An 8,073-nucleotide genomic window follows, 5' to 3' on the forward strand; every position below is an offset into this window, starting at 1 on the left:
GGCTTCACAAAAGGACCATCAAGGGATCCTCATCCCTGTCCTGGGGAGGGGGTACTTCCAAATTAAATTTAAAAGTTTTGTCGGGTGAACGGAGACCTGCCAAACCTTCTCTGCTGAGAATGGTTCGTTGTCCTGGGTCTGGAAGTGACTGCCATCCTCGCCTACCAAGACGAGAGCATCGAGGAGGAGCCGGTCACGGCATTCGCGGACGTCCATAGTGGGAGTCCAGGCAAGTATAGGGTGACACCTTAAAACCCTTGGTCTGTGTCCCCCACCGGGGAAAAAAGACCAATCATTTTAAATTTAAATGGTGCATAAGCGCACCAACGTGCTTACCGTTCCTGTCCTATTGTTTTTGTTTTCTTATATGTATCCCTTTCATGTATTCATAACTATTTTTATACTTATACTTACCTTTTATCTTATAATCTCTTGAAAGAATAAATAAATAAAAACAAATAAATTATTTCTTTTCCCTCCCAGAAAACGGACCAGATTGAGATCATCGTTCCTTGGCTTCACTCTCCATTAGCATATGCAACAGTCTTCTTCCTTGACTTACAACATTTCGCGTAATGACCGCTGGAAGTTACAACGGCGCGGAGAAAAAAGGGGACTTGGGACCAACGTTTCATACCTAACAACCGTTGCAGCATCCCCAGCAAGCCAAATTCCCTTAAACCACCATTCCTGGCCACCGGATTTCTCATATGCCTTGAATTGAATGGAGAAAAGCCCACCTATTGAATTCTGGGAGTTGCAGCTCAGGCGCCTGGCTAGGGGATTCTGGGAGTTGAAGTCCATCCATCTTCACGGGGCCCAGCTTGGAAAAGGCGGCATGTTCCAGGGAGGCTGAAGCTCTGTGAGTTCGCTTGATGGTCCTCCCAGGCATGAGCTGAACATCTGAAACCGGGTTTTTCAACCTTGGCAATTTGAAGGTGGCTCTCTGGGGAATCCTGGGGGTTGAAGCCCACCTTTGTGACATTGTCAAGGTTGCCAAACACGGGTCTAAAATCGCCCCGTGTTCCTTTTTCTGCCCCTTCCCTCCTCCTCCTCTAAGGATCCCCTAATCCTCTAAGAATTGGGCGCATCTGTTTCTCGAATCCAAGACGGGCTGCCTGGCATCGCTGCCTCCCCACATGTCTGTTTCCCTGCAAACTGTCCTTCTAGAGGTTGGGGGGAGGGTTGTGTTTTAGGGGAACAGGGTGCTTTTTTTGAGTTGTGAATGCAGCCTCCTTCTGGCCACACGTGGATAAGGAGGCATCTGCCGTTTTTCGCCAACCGGGATCCAGAGCCCCTTTCCCCATCATCCCCGCCATGTCGTGGCTAATAAACGTTCAATAAACACTTTAAAATCATCACTGTTTCATTTGTGTCTCTTTCCACCCTAGAAAAGGCCAAGGCGAGAGAGTCCTCCATGAGGTCAGCCGCCGCCATTCGGAGACCAAGGAGCGGCCATCCCTCAGGCGGAGCGGCCACCGTGCATCACTAGAGCATGTAACATGGAGACAATACATCGTAGGGTGATGAAATCCACCGCACTTGTTCCGAAGAGGAGGCAGGGAGTCCGGAAACGGGAGAGAGGCGCCTCTTTGGTGCCCCGTGTTGCGGCAATCCGCCCAGAGCGGCATGCCGATCCAAAGAAGCCACTTGCCAAAGATGCACAACGGAAGGGGCACACCGCAAAAGCTTCCGTACAACCCAGCCGGTATCCCGCCTCCAGAGGCCGATTGTTTCCCCGACGCGGCCATGTGCGTCCCTGACGGGATTTCAGAGGGCGCCATTTCGGAGGCACCAGCGAGGAGACGACCAAGTTGCAGACACAAACTAGCTCACCAAACGTTCGTCAGCTACTACAGCGCCCAATGCTCCAAGAAATTCCACGCCACCGTCGACATCGACGGATCCCCGTGTGATACGGTGGTGGACACAAGTTCGTATATGACCCTCGTGTCCTGGCCAAGTATTAAGAAGGCCATTCTGGGCTTCACAAGGAACAGCTCCTAGAGGTTGGGGGGAGGATTATGTTTTAGGGGAACAGGGTGCTTTTTTTAAAGTTATGGGGGTGCAGCCTCCCTCTGGCCACAGGTGGATAAGGAGGCATCTGCGGTTTTTCGCCACCCGGGATCCAGAGCCCCTTTCCCCATCATCCCCGCCATGTCGTGGCTAATAAATGTTCAATAAACACTTCACAATCGTCACGGTTTCATTTGTGTCTCCTGGGGCTTCCAGGGTTTCCAGGGTGGTTGTGGGGGTATCTTTTTTTAAAAAAAAAAAATTTTTTTTATTGATTTTTAAAACCAAACATAAACAAACAAAACATAAAAAATAAAAACATAAAACATCTTTTTTGAAAGCAGCTTCATCCTGGGTTACATCTCTTCGTATAGATACAAATTCAAGTTCATGCTCATTTTTATATACCATTCCATATCTTATTACCATTCTACATTTTCTATATAGCTTCTTCCCGATTTAACTTCCTTAATTTTATTTTATTTATTTCATCTCAATTTAGATCATTATACTTCTATTCTATATCTGTCCTGTTTCAGCTCTCTATTATCTTTTCTCATTAAACAAAATTTCTCCTGTAATCACTGATTGGAGTATGACGCCTTTATATCTTTCCCCTAAAATTATAATACTTAATATAATACATACCTTCCATTCGGATTCTGCTTGGTACATTCTAAAATTACACACTATATTTTTAAAAAAGAAAAAATTATGAATATATAATATGATTAAAACAACAATCCATCTCAATTCAATTCTATCGTTTATATTAATATTCATTTAAATCTTAAACATTTTACACATTACTTTTCAAATAGGTATCATGCTACTATGGGAACACATCTAAACTTTCCATAGTTGCTTCCTGGGGTGGGTGGGATATATTGAGTAACCTTAGGTAAGTCCTCGATGTACGACCATAATCCTCAATTTATGACCGGTCACTTAGGAATGGTTCGAAGCTAAGACAGAGCCCCCCCAGATGGTCCAGAAGACCAAGTTTCAACTCACAAACGTACACACGCCTTATTGCATCGCCATTTGCGAGCTCGACAACCAAACTGCCTCGGCCGCCATTTTCTGCGTCTCGTGGTCATGTGAGGATATTTTACATCATCTCACATCTGGCACCCGACAAACGTCCATTGCAGGCAATTGGTTCACTTAACCTCATGGTTCGCTTAATGACCATTGAAAAAAAATAAATAAATCAAAACCCTCTACGGTCTTTCGGTGCGCTGCTTAAAAACCTGCACACCTTAATTGAAATTCTGGACTCAATTTATGGCCTAAGGTGAGGATTACTAACATGTGAGTGGAGAAAGTTAAAATATTGATATTTTCATTCTTGAGATGACAAAAATTTGGGGAAGATCCACTTCCAAGTTTAAATTCTCTTTTTAAAAAAACCTTGGTTTTTTGGGTTTATCTCCTGCTTTTGCTTTGTACAATTGCAGGTGTTTTTATTTATTTTTTTAAAAAATGGGACATCCTGGGTGACACAACCGTCAGCAACTCACGTGATGGGCAAAGCGCCAGATCCAAGACATTCAGCTGCCCTTTGTGCTAAAGTGGGACTCGAACTCACTGCCCCCTGCTGTTTGGCTACAAAAGGTGATTAGAACTCGCCCTCTCCGGCTGAGTGGCAAGAGACGAGCATATAATAAGCGGACCCTCCTCTCTCCTACCTGGATCCTTCCTCCTCTTCATCGCTGAACCTCACACTCCCCTCAGCCCTGACGATGTTCCCTAGCTGGGTCATGAAACGTCTGCCAGAAAACCACCTGACTCAGTGAGCACCAAACCCCCCCCCCCCGACACACACACACAATCCTTTCTTTAGCGACCATTCCGAGCGATGACGGACGTGCTGGAGAGGTGGGGGAGGGGGATCCAGCAGCCCAGCCCTCTGGGGATTAGGGGAGTGGGAGCGATTGACTGAATGGCCTGGGTGGTCGAGGGGAGGGGGGAGTTTGGGGAAGGCAGGAGGGTCTTTGTTGAATGCCTTCGACTGCCCCTGGTCAGAAATGGTGCAGAGTCTTCTGCCTAAAGGCTGGGGTTGGACTAGATGACCTGCAAGGCTGCAAGCTTTCTGGCCAGTGGGGGAGCCAAGAGATCAGGACTTTCCTGTTTGGCTTTTAGGATCTACTGAGGGTCACCCTGCGTTGCAACAAAGCTGACGCCCTCAACGCTTTGCAACCTGCCTTTTGCACGCCATCTTTTGCTCTGGGCGCTGGAAAGCCCCTCAGTGGCTGCGCCGATCCTGTCCCCTCCTTCCTCCCTCAGCGGACCCCGTAGAGACGCAGGCGATGTGCAGAAAACCCGCCTTGGTGGTGTTTGATCTGGGTGAGCGTGGCTTGGATGGATCGTCCTGGGCTGCGGCTGGGGATTAGGGGAGTGGGAGCTATTGACTGGCCTGGGTGGTCGAGGGGAGGGGGGAGCTTGCGGAAGGCAGGAGGGTCTTTGTTGAAGACCTTGGACTGCCCCTGGTCAGAAATGGTGCAGAGTCTTCTGCCTAAAGGCTGGGGTTGGACTAGATGACCTGCAAGGTCCCTTCTTAATATGCTAATGAAGAGTGAAGCCGGTCCGCCTTCTGGGCGGGGGAAAAAGAAACAAGTTAAAATCATTGGTCTATTTTCCTGGGGAGGGGAGGGATAATCTTGGAAGGAGGGAGCGGTTGGGCAGGCACCACCCCTACACCTTAACGGACTCCATCGAGGGCTGTTCTGACCGGCTGAGGACCTGGCCTCTTCATTCGACCCCCACTTAACCCCGGCGAGGAAGGGGGCCCCTGCAGAGATCAAAGCACAAAGCGGCTGAACTCAGGCTGGGCATCCCAGCGGCACCAGCGGCCACCACCATCACCGCAGCAAGGGGAGGAGAACCTGCCTCGGCCACTCCAAGATGGCCACCCACGCCCGGCCAGTTCCATCCCCCCCAGCGGGAGGAGACTGGAGATCGTACATGGGTCCTTTTCACGTCTTCAGGGAAGCCAGTGACCTTCTAGGAGTATCGAACAAGAGGAGAAGAGCGTTTTTCCTAAGCTCCTGTGGACGGGACGTCTTCCAAACCGCTACAGGCCTCTCGGCACCAACACACATGCAGGCAGTTCGTGGGAGGGAGCTTCAGGACTCGCTATGAGCACATTATGCACCCCCAGCACCAGCCTTGGTCACATGAGTTTCTCCCCAGGGATCAAAAAGGCAGTGAGACAGTCTATGACTTTGTGGCAACGCTGAGAGAAATGGCAGGAGACTGTAAATTCAGCCATCTGGAGGAGGAAAGGATGCGAGAGAGGCTCCTTGCGGGTATAAAAGAATTAAGCCTACGAAGGCGATTAAGGGCTCAGGTTGATCTCAGGTTCCAAGCCACCCTAGACGGGGCCAAACCAAGTGAGTCCCCCATGAGGTCAGACACTGCCATTCGGAGATCAAGGAGCGGCCATCCCTCGGGCGGAGCAGCCACCGTGCATCACGAGAGCATGGAACATGGAGACGATACATCCAAGGGTGATGAAATCCACCGCACTCATTCCGAAGAGGAGGCAGGGAATCCGGAAATGGGAGAGAGGCCCCTGTTTGCTGCTGCATGTAGGGGCAAACCCTCAGAGCAGAATGCCGATCCAGAGAAACCATTTGCCAAAGATGTGAATGGAAAGGACACACCACAAAGGCTTCTCGTGCAAACCAGCCAGCTTCCCTGACGCGGCCATGTGCGTCCCTGACGGGATTCCAGAAGGCGCCATTTCTGAGGCACCAGCGGGGAAAAGGGCAAGTCGAAGACACGAGGTGGACCCCCAAACGTTCATCGGCTACTACAGCGTGAGATGCTCCAAGAAATTCCACACTACCATTGACATCGATGGTGATGTGGTGGTGCACACAAGTTCGTATACGACCCTTGTGTCCTGGCCAACTATTAACAAGGCCGTTCCGGGCTTCACAAGGAACAGCTAAAGCCCCAGAAAATAGTGCTAAAGGACCGTCAAGGGATCCTCATCTCTGTCCTGGGGAGGGGGTCCTTCCAAATTAAATTTAAAAGATTTGTCGGGTGAACGGAGACCTGCCAAACCTTCTCCGCTTAGAATGGTTCGATGTCCTGGGTCTGGAAGTGACTGCCGTCCTCGCCTACCAAGACAAGAGCATCGAGGAGGAGCCGGTCACGGCATTTGCGGACGTCCTAGGTGGGAGTCCAGGCAAGTATAGGGTGACACCTTAAAACCCTTGGTCTGTGTCCCCCACCGGGGAAAAATAGACTAATCATTTTAAATTTAAATGGTGCATAAGCGCACCAACGTGCCTACCGTTTTCTTATATGTATCCGTTTCATGTATTCATAACTATTTTTATACTTGTACCTGTTATCTTATAATCTCCTGACAGAATAAATAAATCGTCACGGTTTCATTTCTGTCTCTTTCCACCCTAGAAAAGGCCAAGGCGAGTGAGCCCCCCATGAGGTCAGACACTACCATTCGGAGATCAAGGACCGGCCATCCATCGGGCGGAGGGGCCACCGTGCATCACGAGAGCATGGAACATGGACACAATACATCCAAGGGTGACAAAATCCACCGTACTCGTTCCAAAGAGGAGGCAGGGAGTCCGGAAACGGGACAGAGGCGCCTCTTTGGTGTCACATGTGGGGTCAATCCCCCCAGAGCAGCAGGCCGATCCAAAGACGCCACTTGCCAAAGATGCACAGGAAGGGGCACACCGCAAACCCTTGCCGTGCAACCCAGCCGGCACCCTGTCTCCAGAGGCCGATTGTTTCCCCGACGTGTCCATGTGCGTCCCTGATGGGATTCTGGAAGGCACCGTTTCTGAGGCACCAGCTAGGAGACAACAAAGTTGCAAGCACAAAGTAGCCCCCCAAACGTTCGTCAACTACTACAGCGCCCAATGCTCCAAGAAATTCCACACCACCGTCGACATTGAGGGATCACTGGGTGATATGGTGGTGGACACAAGTTCGTATACGACCCTCGTGTTCTGGCCAACTGTTAACAAGGCCGTTCTGGGCTTCACAAAAGGACCATCAAGGGATCCTCATCCCTGTCCTGGGGAGGGGGTCCTTCCAAATTAAATTTAAAAGTTTTGTCGGGTGAACGGAGACCTGCCAAACCTTCTCCGCTAAGAATGATTCGATGTCCTGGGTCTGGAAGTGACTGCCGTCCTCGCCTACCAAGACGAGAGCATCGAGGAGGAGCCGGTCACGGTATTCGCGGACGTCCTAGGTGGGAGTCCAGGCAAGTATAGGGTGACACCTTAAAACCCTTGGTCTGTGTCCCCCACCGGGGAAAAAAGACCAATCATTTTAAATTTAAATGGTGCATAATCGCACCAACGTGCCTACCGTTCCTGTCCTATTGTTTTTGTTTTCTTATATGTATCCCTTTCATGTATTCATAACTATTTTTATACTTGTACCTTTTATCTAATAATCTTTTGTCAAAATAAATAAATAAAAACAAATAAATTATTTCTTTTCCCTCCTAGAAAACAGACCAGATTGACATCATACTTCCTTGGCTTCACTCTCCATTAGCATACGCAAAAGTCTTCCTCCTCGACTTACAACATTTCCCTTAATGACCCTTGGAAGTTACAACGGGCGGAGTAAAAGGGGACTTGGGACCAACGTTTCACACCTAACCACCGTTGCAGCATCCCCAGCAAGCCAAATTCCCTTAAACCACCATTCCTAGCCACCGGATTTCTCAAATGCCTTGAATTGAATGGAGAAAAGCCCACCTATTGAATTCTGGGAGTTGCAGCTCAGGCGCCTGGCTAGGGATTCTGGGAGTTGAAGTCCATCCATCTTCACGGGGCCAAGCTTGGAAAAGGCGGCATGTTCCAGGAGGCTGAAGCTCTGTGAGTTCGCTTGATGGTCCCCCAGGCATGAGCTGAACATCTGAAACCGGGTTTTTCAACCCTGGCAATTTGAAGGTGGCTCTCTGGGGAATCCTGGGGTTGAAGCCCACCTTTGTGACATTGTCCAGGTTGCCAAACACGGGTCTAAAATCGCCCGTGTTCCTTGTTCTGCCCCTTCCCT

The 8,073-nt window shown here is 49.6% G+C and overlaps 2 long non-coding RNA genes across 2 annotated transcripts; one reads left to right on the forward strand and one right to left on the reverse strand.

Annotated features, from left to right (window-relative positions):
• The first annotated feature begins 453 nt into the window (after nucleotides 1-453).
• LOC148124361 (uncharacterized) lies at nucleotides 454-2,197 on the forward strand. Its single transcript, XR_015740047.1, has 2 exons — nucleotides 454-862; nucleotides 1,392-2,197. It is a non-coding gene; the product is annotated as an uncharacterized LOC148124361 (long non-coding RNA).
• On the reverse strand, nucleotides 1,349-4,070 carry LOC148124362 (uncharacterized). The gene is made up of 2 exons (XR_015740052.1): nucleotides 2,665-4,070; nucleotides 1,349-2,258 (listed from the first exon to the last, which is right to left on the reverse strand). It is a non-coding gene; the product is annotated as an uncharacterized LOC148124362 (long non-coding RNA).
• Between the last annotated feature and the right edge of the window lie 4,003 nt (nucleotides 4,071-8,073).

The sequence above is a fragment of the Pseudonaja textilis genome, chromosome Z, assembly GCF_049901715.1.
Source record: "Pseudonaja textilis isolate UNSWEBS1 chromosome Z, rPseTex1.2, whole genome shotgun sequence".
Lineage (NCBI taxonomy): Eukaryota > Metazoa > Chordata > Lepidosauria > Squamata > Elapidae > Pseudonaja > Pseudonaja textilis.